The sequence below is a fragment of the Catharus ustulatus genome, chromosome 14 (assembly GCF_009819885.2).
Source record: "Catharus ustulatus isolate bCatUst1 chromosome 14, bCatUst1.pri.v2, whole genome shotgun sequence".
Classification (NCBI taxonomy): Eukaryota; Metazoa; Chordata; class Aves; order Passeriformes; family Turdidae; genus Catharus; species Catharus ustulatus.
In genome coordinates, this window is record NC_046234.1 from 3,936,267 (window position 1) to 3,948,617 (window position 12,351).

Genomic DNA, 12,351 nt, shown 5'->3' on the forward strand with positions numbered 1-12,351 from the left:
AAAAAAAAAAATAAATAAACAGAAGGTTCAACACCAAATACCCTTAATTTACTCTCCAGTCTCTGACATGCGAATCTGTGCACTCCTTTCGCTTTCATAAATTTTCACTGTGTTTCAGCAGAGAAATTCTCTTGACAAAATTGCAAATCAGAATAACTAGAAACATAGCCTAATATAAAACTCACATGAGGAGCTGCATAATCAGGTTTGTGTGGCTTTGGCAGCATCCTGGTGAATGGCATAGTTTTTTACTGCATGCAGTTTAGCACTCAGATTAAAAGCTATGTAAGGACCCTAATTAGAAAAGTGTTCATACTGCCACATACAAAACAAAACGAAACCCTGGCCATCCCAAAATAAGTCCTATAAGACTAAAATAAAATATCTGCCATCTCTCTTCCAGCTGGTGGAAGCCTCAGCTTTGAGACAAAGATTATATGAAAATTCTCAGGTCAGGGGCCTTCAGAGAATGTCTTTTACTCAACAGCTGTGAGAAGAAGTGAACTCGGCTTTCCACAGAAGTTAGCAGAATTCCATATCCACAGTGGGATAAGTGCCAGGAAATTCTCAGTACCAGTCAACACATCACACCAATGGGAAATAGGCTGGAGAATCCTTGGTAGGATTAAAGCCCCTTCCTCAGCCTGGGGGTGGTGTCAGCTCTGCAGTGTCCCTGTGCAAGGCAGATGTGACACCTGTGACCCTCAGCAAGGGCTCCGAGGAGTCCGAGGTGATTTCCACACCAAGTGCCCCTGGCCTGGCAGAGGGTGCCCTGGGCAGACTGCATGGCTGTACAGATGTTTTCTGCCGTGAACTGGAGCAGGTTCCAGAGTTAACAGAACTCCACAGCTCCCAGCAGAGCCTCTTCCTGTTTGTCTGTTCATCCTCTGACAATTCTTAACCCAGGCACAGCCAGCACTGTGAGCCAGCAATCCAACACCACCAGTGAGCCTATTATCATAATTCTCTTCTCTGCACTATCTAATGTTCCTAACAGCAAATCAAACAACAGATGTATAGCATCTAGAGTCAAACAACATGCTGTGTTCCAAACAGATTTGCTCTGCAAATATTGGAAGATGTCCTCCATAGCTAATATTATCATTTCTCAATTTTTCTTCTGAAGCAACAAGGAAATTACAGAAAAGGCACTATATATTTCATAAAAATAAATGTCTGTTTAGGAAAAAAATATATGCCACAGAATCGTGCATCTGTTCTGCTCTGTTTTATATCTGAACAATCAGGATTGCTGCTTCTCCATTTATTTGCAAATGCAGACATTTTTTCTAACACATATTAATTTAGGAGGAGAGATTTTACTCATATTTACATAGACTTAAGGTGATGGCAATACATGATGACAATGTCTAAAATTATTATTTTCCCTTGTAAGTTTCCTTTTATGTTAAATTTTCAGTTTTCTAATTTCAGGTTTGTGTACTAGTCCTACAGGAATACACCTACAGAACAGGTTAAAAGAAGTGCTAGAATAAAAACTACCTATTAAGCTTACTCACCACAACTTGAAAATAAAAAAAAAAATCTCATTTAAATTATTGACTCTCCTAATACGTAACACAAAAGAGACAAATCTAGGGAAAGTAAAGACCAGAAGTCTGATCTTATTAGCTAAGTACCACTCATAAATGAAGGTGTTGTCACACTCAGTCACTCGACTTCACAATAAATGAAGATGATTCATGCCAGGCAAACACTTCACATTTTGAAAAGCAGAACAGATATTAGTCAAATTTTAACCAAAAACAGTTGTGGCATGTGGATAATTCCTGGTGGTTGATAAATTTTTAACAAATGCTCATTAGATGATTTAATCACAGAAGTTTCAAATGCACTTTAAAACTTGTACTTTGCTAGGTCAAGGGTTTACCAAAAGCACAAACACAACCTCTCCTTCCAGTCTGCTGTTTGGTGATTTCATTAGGAAATGCAATTTAGCTAATGATTCAGTTAATCTTTTTATAACCACTCACATCAATCTTGAATAAATGTTATGCAAGCTCCAACACTAATTTGAATTACTCCTAAGAGTCATGTCCAAATAACAACATGACTGTCAGCAATAACAGCTGTACAAAGGTATATCCATAGGGTACAAGATTCAAAAATACAGAATTCCTCACATCCTTATCCTTCCTCTGCTGTCATTTTGAAGCTGTTGCATTTCTCATTTCCCTTTTCCCTCATTTGTCTACCTTTTCTTCTGCAAAAGTGGTCTCCAAAAGATGAAAATGGGCAGTAAACCTTCAGATGTTTTGTGGTTAAACTCTATCTATTTGTCTTTTATGGTGAGCAATGCAAATTTTGGCTTGTAGAAACAACCTTATTAGGTATGCAGGCATTTCTCTGGAAACACTATCATAAAAACCACAGCGAAGTCATTAATCTTTTCAAAAAGCTTGTTGAGATCCCCATAGGCATTTAAATGGATCATAACAGCCTCACATATGAAATACAGAGCTGCAGCCAAGAGTCTGACAGAAGTGCAAATTTGGACAAATAAGACCATCAAAGCTTCAGCTGGAGAGATTTCTCTTTTCTCCACAGGACAAGGGGTTGATAAGACCAATCATGGAGGATGAAACCATAAATGAAATAGAAATGCCAAATTCATGCCAGCAACCCATGGACTGTTAAAAGCCTACCTGCTTGAAGACAGCAGCTATTAAATGATTATAGTACTGCCGAGAGACTGGCACCATGGGATAAATGATGGAGCACTTGCCCAGAGGTGAACATTCCTGCTTGTCTTGGTGGATTATTATATCCCACTCAGGGCAGTGAGCTGAACACTTGGTAATTCAATGAAATGATGACATCTTCTTGTCCAAATAGAGGGAAAAAAACCCAAACCACCTATTTTCTGGGATAAACCTCAAAAATTAGTGGTTATCATGTCCATGGGCAATCAAAATTGCACCAAAGAGCTTACAAACAAACCAGTCCTCAGGAAGAACAGGCCCAGATTTCACTGTTTGTCTCTGGACTAGCTCCAAGCTGCTTTCCAAGTTAGGTCTGTTGGCTGCAGGTTAATTTACAGTACAGAATAAAGTATGACACCCAAATCTATTCTACTCTAAAGCTGGAGTGGTCAGACTCCCGTACAAAATGTATTCAGAGAGGACTATAAGGTGAATCAGAGATGCTGAAACCTTCATCACAGAAGCTGTATGAAGAAACACAAAGTTTTGCCACATCTTGGGGGAAATATGGATTTGGCCAGAAACAAACCATTTGAAGTTGTTTTTTGGGGGGAAAGTGGGGTAATGTGGCTGTTTTATGGGATGTATGGAGTAAAAAGAATTGCTGTCTGCGTGAAAGAGATGACAGGTATGAGAAAAGTTAAAACAAAGTTCACAAATGAACCTAAACAAAAGCAGTAACTGAAATTTCATCATCTGTAGGAAGGACTTTCTAAACACCCACCCTATCACTATTTGTTTTCATAAACATTCCAAATTTGTCTTCTTGGTATAGCCAGGTAAATATTCAGGAGTTTTAAAATTTAGTGTAAAATTAATCTACAAAGTACCACTGTTTTTCCTCCTTGCCTAGCTCTAATGGAAATGCTTAATGCTATGTTGGAAAATAAACACCACATTATCTGGCATTCTAAAAGTTTTACAGCAATGAGACACACAAGAACATAAATGTGTGTTTGCATTCAAGGAGGAGAAATATGCAGCCTTTGTGATAAGTTACCCTTTCTCACACAGGCATCTTTTCTGAGATTTCTGCAACTTCAGTAGTCAATAATCTTATTTTTCTTTTCTGAACGGGGTGTAAAACAATTTGGGATTGTTGAGCCAGCCACATGGAGAACTATTTCCATTTTCAGTTAGCTTAGCATGTAAATGAAGCACTGCTCTGGCACCATGATATAAAAGGTCTGAGCCTTCATCTGCTTTAAGCTCGTGCACACTTTATGATATGCACTGAAGTTTAAGTAAGCTTATAAGTACCCAGCATTAATAAGCAAAAAAACCCAACTACAGAACAACTGCAGTCTTTCAGTTGTGCTGCAGATCAACTAAGAAATCTAGTGGCAGTGAAATGTTCCAGGCTCCTCATTCCCACAGCAAGTTTAGCTCAGCCTTGATGTCTCATCCTTGACAGTTTGGTACCGCAGAGGTTGGACTTGAAAGTGTTTTCTCCATCCCTCTGCTGTGTCTGGCTTGGCAAGAGGAAAAGGAGAGTGTGCACCAGCCCCACCTAACCTCAAACACTCCAGCAAGGCTGAGAATCAGTGCTTAGTATCCCAAAACTCTCTCTCTAAGTACTTCAAATGGACAATTCGGTTCAAAGCTACAGGAGATGAACCCTGGGCTGTTCCCACTGCTGAATTAATCAGCAAATAAGGAGCTCTTACTCTTCTGAAATAAGCTGAAAGTTATTAGAAAGTTTTAAATTCCATGGAAACTTCGGAGAGTTTTAAGTTTCTTGTCCCCCTCATCCCTCATCTAAGAGGGGAAATAAAACATTAAATATTAAAACTATTTCATAGGCTGAAATTAGGGGGAAAAACCTATGATGACTTATGTGGATGGTTTGGTTTCAATATTTTGTGTTCATTTAATTATATTCCTTTGTATTTTTTAAGAATTACCTTGCCTTCCTAGATGAAAACCAGTTTCAAGCAAAATCTTAAAACTCTTCCATTTTCAAGGTATCAAAACAGAAGAGGGTGACAGCTCTAAAACTATTAGCAGAATGGAAAATTAATCAGACTTACTTTTCCCCATGAACACGATAAATGGGTATTCTACAAGGAGAAAAAGGCAAAATATCTCCAAAGATCCCTCTCCTGCTGCTCAGTCAGGATGCTCTGGGAGCACTCAGCCCCCTCCTGCTCAGAGAGGAGTCGGAAATGGAGCCTGGACTGGGATGCCTCTAGATTTCCCTCTCTACACAAAACCTCCTGCTCCCTACAAAACCTAACATTGCAGAACAGCTCACAATTTTTTTTGAACACAACTGGAAAATAATAAAGCAAAAATCCAAGCAAAAGACATCAAAACAGTTCATTCAATTAAAGAAGTAATTTTTTTAAAAGAAATACTTTCTCCTGCCTTTTTTCTAGAAATCTGCTTTCTTACTCTTTCTTCAAGATGTCAGCTATGAAAAGCAGTCAACAGAATTTGCTTAAAACCATACCAGGACTACAGAAAAGTCACAAATTATTCCTCCAATATTGCTCCACAGCTGCTGCCCTTTTCAGGGGGGTTGTCATGTACAGTAATTTCACGACTATAAGCCGCACTGAGTATAAGCCGCACTTCCAGGTGCCAGCAACTTTTCATTCTTTGTCCATACGTAAGCCGCACCTGATTATAAACCACACGTTACAATACAGAGTGTGATAAAAGGTATCTGTTCTATCACCATCTGTTGAGGGTGGGGGCAGTAATCCTTATCTCCATGGGAGATATTCTGCTAATGGACCATCCATTGAAACCAGGCAGGGCATTGTTCTTTATCTTTTCACAACCCATCCTTCCTCCAGCCAGTCATTTTCTGCTCATGGCCATTGAGTCCCACTGTGTGACTGATAAAATTACTGCATCCCATTGGAAGTTGCTCCAGCCAGGGGGAAGAGCCCAACATTTCTTACCGAGATAAAAACAGAGGTTTTGGGACACTAAGGGAGCCCCTTTCTCCACTGGACTCCAGAGGAAAACCGGATTTCTCCACATCACCACTGGAGCTCCGGAGGGAAACTGCACCTTGTACAGGAGCACTGCTCCAACTGAATCACATCTGTCACTGCAGGAGGATGCAGCCACCATTGAATGGGACTGCTGCCAACACCCTGCCTGACGTGTGTCAGGTTGTACTCTGACTCTGTCAGGGTTTGGAGTTTGTTTCTTTGTAGTGCTGTATTTCTATTTTAATTTCCCTAGAAAAGAACTGCTACTCCCTAATTCCCGTATCTTTGCCTGAAAGCTCCTTGATTTCAAAATTATAATAATTTGGAGGGAGGGGGTTTAGATTCTCCATTTCAAAGAGAAGCTCCTGCCTTTCTCAGCAGACACCTGTCCTCCAAACTAAAACAGCAACTTTTCGTTCCTTGTCCGTATATAAGCCGCACCTGATTATAAGCCGCACTCTGGGTTCGGACCAAAATTTTAGTCAAAATGGTGCGGCTTATAATCGTGAAATTACTTGCTCCTCAAACTGCCTTCTCCTTGATTTTGTAAATTTACATCAGGAACACAAAACCCTGAGAACAAAGTTACAGGTACTTTACAGCTGATCAGAGATTAACTGCAAATACTGTTTTCCTCTTTTTCCTTAGATATTTCATATAGATTTTAATTTATATTTAGGTAATCAGATTACTTTTTAATTCAACAGAAAGCTTCCTACTTGGAATACATTTTCTAGACAAGAAAATGTGGGTTTATTCACACCCAACTGCTTGGCTGTGGCTGCCTGCCTCTGCTCTAATTAATATTTAATTATTTATTTGAATTAGAGCAGCTTCTATGAGTGTGTGGCAGACCTGAATAGCCAAGGAGCTGCAGAACAAAATCAGCATTTGCAAGAGCCCAAAGTTCAAATCCCTATACTGATTTAATTTTTGGCTTTGGGAGGCAGGACAGCAGCTGCCTCCCCTGTGGTGGAAAGAATCACTCAGGATCTGACTTGAATTCCTGCTGAGCAGCTCAGAGTCGAGATCTGAGCAGGGTCTGTTGCCTTGGATGGAAATTGGGATCAGTGCTAAACTGCTTCCCAGAGACATGCTGAATAATTAGCAGTTGCAGAGGGCTTTGAGATAGAATATTTCTTAACTGGAAGGGGTAATGAAACAATACTCTTGTGCTCAGAACTCTGTAACAACTGTTCCTGTGAGCTACTCATGGCAAATCTTAAATCAGAATTTGGATGAGGAAGAAACAGAAAGTTTCCAGTTTTTATGAAACTTCAGCTAATGAAAAACATCACACTTCCCAAGTCTGATTTTAATAAATGCACAAAAAGCTACAGAGAACTGATCCATTTGCACCTGTCTCAACTTATTTATGTTTATATTATTCTTATAGTCAAGATTTACCATACTTTACATGCAATTAAATCAATATTTAGTAAAATTGTCTTTTGAACAGAGGTAGGAATTACAAATATAAAATTTTAGGGTTTTTTCATATAACTACCTTATATAATGGGCACTTTTATGTAGTGCCATAGAAATCTGTATTCACTAATTTATTTAGTCTAGACATTCCCACAACAAAATCTTCCTTGGATGCCACTAGAAGTCCCCCACCACTTACCCAAATAACATCCTAAATGACAAAGCTTTGTTAGCTGCCATATGATTACTAAGGCAGGTTGACAGAAAAAGCATATTAAGTGCCACATCTGTAGGAGAACTTTGAGATGCCATGACCTTTTTTTTTTTCCAGTAGTCATTTCCTAATCAAAGCCCAGAAGCTGTTGAGCCCAGGAAAATGTCACCTGCAATCGGATGAAGAAGTTTTAATTACCTGTGTGCTGCCGTGCATGCTGCAGAGTTTTCTCAATTGCTGCAGGAAATCTGATTTTGCTCCCGAGTGCGGGACCAGGGATGAACAGGGATAACCTGGGATAATCCGGGATAACCTGGGATAACCAGGGGAAGGATGAGCACAGGAGCTGGGAGGCTGCAGGGAGCTGCCCCTTCCCAGCCCCTGCGCTGCTCCCTGAACACACCCATGCTCCATCACAACAAATAAAAGCTGCTTAATGGCTGTCCTGTGCCAAAGGAGTTAATTAATTGCTAATTGTTCACCTAGAGGTGCAACACTAGTGACAGAAACAAGCTGGATGCACAAAGTGAGTTTGTGAAGAATTGATCCAAGATCTGGTGCATCAGTAGTGCACAAGGGCTGATCAGGGATTCCTCTCTCTTTGACTCAGGGAAATGCTTTTTTGGCGGCATTAACATCTGCCAAGCATTCCAGTCAAATTCACAGAGTTTAGAAACAAAATGAGCCACAAAAATATTTTCCCATACTTCTAAAATAAAATATTTGTTTTATGCAATGAAGCAGGACTTCCCTATCTGAATTTCTTTTAGTGCTCTCATAGAATAAATAATTCTTTAAATATTTGGAATAGAAAGGAAACATTTTTATTTTACTCAAAAGAGCAAAGACAGATATTCTATTTCTTTTAAATACTCAGGTTATTGCAACTATTACTTAAGAATACAAAATGTCAAAAAAAAGAAGCTGCTGTTGGAGTAGTTCTTTATGTTGGATGGACATGATTCACTCACACAGCTTTTCAAGATTTGAAGGTACCACTTGTAGTTTGATGAGTACTCTCAAGCACATTTAATATCCCCATGCTTCAATTTATTGAAGCACCAACTAGTAGAAAATACTTAGCTTGCCCAATTAATTCCAATTCAGTAAGAGCTGAGCATCTCTTTCATATTTTATTTATTTACATGCCTTTCCCAAACCACATTATAAAGCTTATTATGCAGAGGTGATCAGAGTAGTTTAGTATTTTTTCCACTGGAAAAATGATATTTCAGGAAAAAGGTGTGCCAGCATATTAAACCCCCATTCCAACAGGGTTGGAATTAGATGATATTTAAAGTCCTTTATTATCATAGAATGGTTTGGGTTTATTTACTCAGCATTTTAAGTGTCTTTCTCAAAGTGACAGCAGGACTTGAAACTCCATTTCCTAAATCCTATACTGTTGACCTAGGAATGGAAGAAAAAATTTTAACTATGTTTTCAAAAATTACTATTAAATATTTACTGTTATTATGGAGATAGGAATTCACAGATCAAGAGCATTTATCAATACAAGCTGGTCACAAGATGATCCTACAAGTAATTCCCTTTCATTTTGTCAGTAACAAATGAAACTAAATATGTAAACATTGCTCTTACGAAGGTTGAAAAAAATAGAAACGACCCAATGAGCTACAATTCTGTTGATGATCACAAAAGGTTTGACCCAACATTAGCACTAATGAATCATCAGGGCACCTCACAAGCCCTTCAGAAGGGCTGGATGCAGAAATAATTATTTATTAGGACAGCACCTGACAAGATTGTTCTTTTGATGAATTGGCACATATGGAACTCAGAGCTGATAAATTGCACTGATGTCAATGCTATTAAAAGTTGTTTAATATGCACATGATTTGATTTATGATTTTTTCAAAATACAAGAGCACTCTCATCTCATACAAACTAAAACACTCCCATTGCTTAGACACAGCATTAGTACAGGTAATAGGTACTGAATAAATTCTTCCACTCTGTAGCTCTTTCCATTCCATTAATTGTGGAATAAGACATTATTAGAAAGTCACAACTGAGTTTATGATTTGAGAGAGAATAGTGAAAATCCCTGGTAGCTCTACATAGTCATCCATACCTGGCTTAAGCCCCTACCTGCTAAGTAGAAATGTCCATGAGGTGTTTCTATTTCCATACATAATGATACACCATTTTTAGGTACTTTTAGTCACGCACTTCTGTGGTTTTCTCATCTGGAATATTCCTAACAAAACTAAGCACAATGGAATAGAATAATTCATAAATAATAAAATGGTGCAGATTTATACATATTTTATTTATATACCTCTTCAGAGTCTTGTACTAGCACTACAAACATATCAGATCACATAAATGTCTCTTCCTACAAATCTGGCTCTAAATCCTTATACAATAGCAGTTTTACTACTGAAAAATGAAGAGGGGAAAAAATACACTTTATAAACAGAAAAATATGGGGTTTCCCCTTCTTCAAGGCTAGCCCTGCCCATGAGTGTGAGGCTAAGACCTCAGAACAAGCTGAAATCCACCTGGGGAAACAAGGAACTTCCAAGATGTGCTAAATATCACAGATGTCAGACTATTTGCTCTGAGGACTCATGAGGAACTAGAGCAAAATGCTTTAAAATGCACACAAAGAACACAGCAGAAGTAGTTTTCATCCAGCCAAAAACACTAACAAACTAAAGCTCAAGCTGAAAACACACTGCTGAATGTGTGCATGCAGTAATTCTCTCTGCCTTGTGCAGGTTCAGAAGACCAAATATTTATCTTCCAAGAGTGTTTGAGAATCCCATGGAATTGACCTAAATCCTTACCAACCTTAAGTAAATTTGTGGCACTATAAAATCCGGTATAGGCAACATTTTGGAGCATGTTCTTTTGACTCCTTTATTTTCCTTTATAACTGTGAAACAACAGGGGAGAGATCACACTTGGAAATTACCCCTGACAAGGGAAATTTCCAATAAAAATATGGTGGGGCACATAAATGAAGCCTTACTGCCAGTTCTTCCAAGCCACATCTCTCCACAACAGCTCAGGAGGTTTCCCTTGCCAGCCAGCAGTGAGGATTCAGGCAAAACCTCAAACACAGCCCACCCTAGCAAGGGACAATGCCAGAGGTCACAGGTGTGCTAAAACAAGTAGATGGCTCAATCTCAAGGTCAGAGAAAAACAACATAAACAATTCTTAGAAGATTATTTATATTTGTTTTCAAAGGTCAAGAAGGATTTATGTAGTGGAAAAAGAGCTCCCTGTCCATATGTAGGTGTTTAAATGTTTTTCAGTTTCTGTCCAAACTCTAAAAATTATGCAGAAAATTTGCTATTCTTTTCCTCCCTAGCAATCCATCAACCTTAATTATAATTGTGCTGGAAAAACATAGCACTCTTTATGGAACCTTTTAAAGCCTGAGTTGTTCTGCTGCCATTATAAAAAAGCTAAATCGCTGAGCAATTTAATTTAATTTCTCCAATACTGCCTCATGTTTTCTAAACAAGAACCATAGCTGTCCTAAGTTTGAAACATCTGAAATATTGATTACAGCACACTTTTTTTTGAGAGTAAAACATATTAAATGAGTTATCTTTGTAATTCAACAAAAGCCATAATGAAGTACAAGTGATTAGAACATGTTGTCTACACATTTTCTCTGTCTTATTAAAACAGAAGTAAACCAGAATTTTGGGATGAGTAAGTGTGGAGGTGATAAGTTACTACTGGCAAAAAGAAACTTGCTTGCCCACAGAAAAGCTGTGCTTGGGGCTGCACACTCCCTCAAAACTGTGCCTGGTAGGAAGGGTTTGATGAAGAGAAGTGGTTCTGTGTGGTGCAGAGGAGCTCCCAGTTTCAAGGCAGGTTCTCTAGATGCCTGAGGAGTTTTCTTTGTCTTTTGTCTGATCAAAGCCCTAATTTTTTTGCATATAGTCAACAGGTTTGGGTTGTTTTTTTTTTTCTTTCATGTGGACTAAAAGGAACTTTTCAGCTCTTTCCACACTGGGATATTCAATGATCTGTTTTTTTCTTAGCACAAGAAAATGAGAGAAAAAAAAAAAGAGAGAGAGAGATAGCCAAACAGGCAGCAAGGGTAAAAGCTACTATCTTGGTTTCATTTTCTTAGGGCAGTACATAAGAAGCAGTTAACAAAGAAAGAAATTACATCCCTGTATGTCAGTAGTCCCTAGCTCCTGCACCCCTTTGGGGGCTGGAGAAGCGCTGTATTTCAGTTTGGGGGGCTGGAGAATGGCTGTATTTCACTTTTGGGAACCAGAGAAGGGCTGTATTTGAGTTTTGAGGACTGGAGAATGGCTGTATTTCACTTTTGGGGGTTGGAGAAGGGCTATATTATTTCAATTTCCCGTGTCTGAGGGATTGACCTAGAGCAGATCAGACAAGGATGGCACATCTTTAAGGCATCTGTCCCCTTCACCTCTGTCTATCACCTCTGCCCAGGTCAGCTTCTATCCAGTTTTATGGCACACCATCAAACATCTCAGCCAGATAAGAAGAAACATTGAGTGTGAAAGAGCAGCTCATGCAGTAAATTACAGCAAACTTGCCCGGAAGGCTGAATTTCCAGAGAGCAGTCCAAGGTAGGCAGCCACAAGGGTCAAGACATCTCAGACCAGGTGAACAAGAACAGAAAAAGGGAGATGTTAATTAAAAATCTTCTGGTGGAGGATGAGTAGAGAAACAAAGAAAGGAGCAGCTGGACATGCACAGTCCTGAGAAGCCCTTTCATTTTATGTAAATCAGTAAAACTTCTGAGGGTGTTTTCCTCAAAAAAAAATTCTTGTAAACGGACAACTTTAGCAATCATTGGAACGAGAAGATAAGATAATGTGTCCTTCTTGTGTCCCCTCTATGGGTCTCAGGGGGATCATAGCAAAGTTTAAGAGCAATGTGAAGTCAAAAGACGTCATTGGGTCTGTGCAACTTGGTCATTCATGCCATCAGTCCTGCCTGTATCAATACCTTTTCTTCTTTACTGAGATTTATCTTTACTTGCCAGCTGGAAAAATGTCTGCATTTCATTGTATGAAC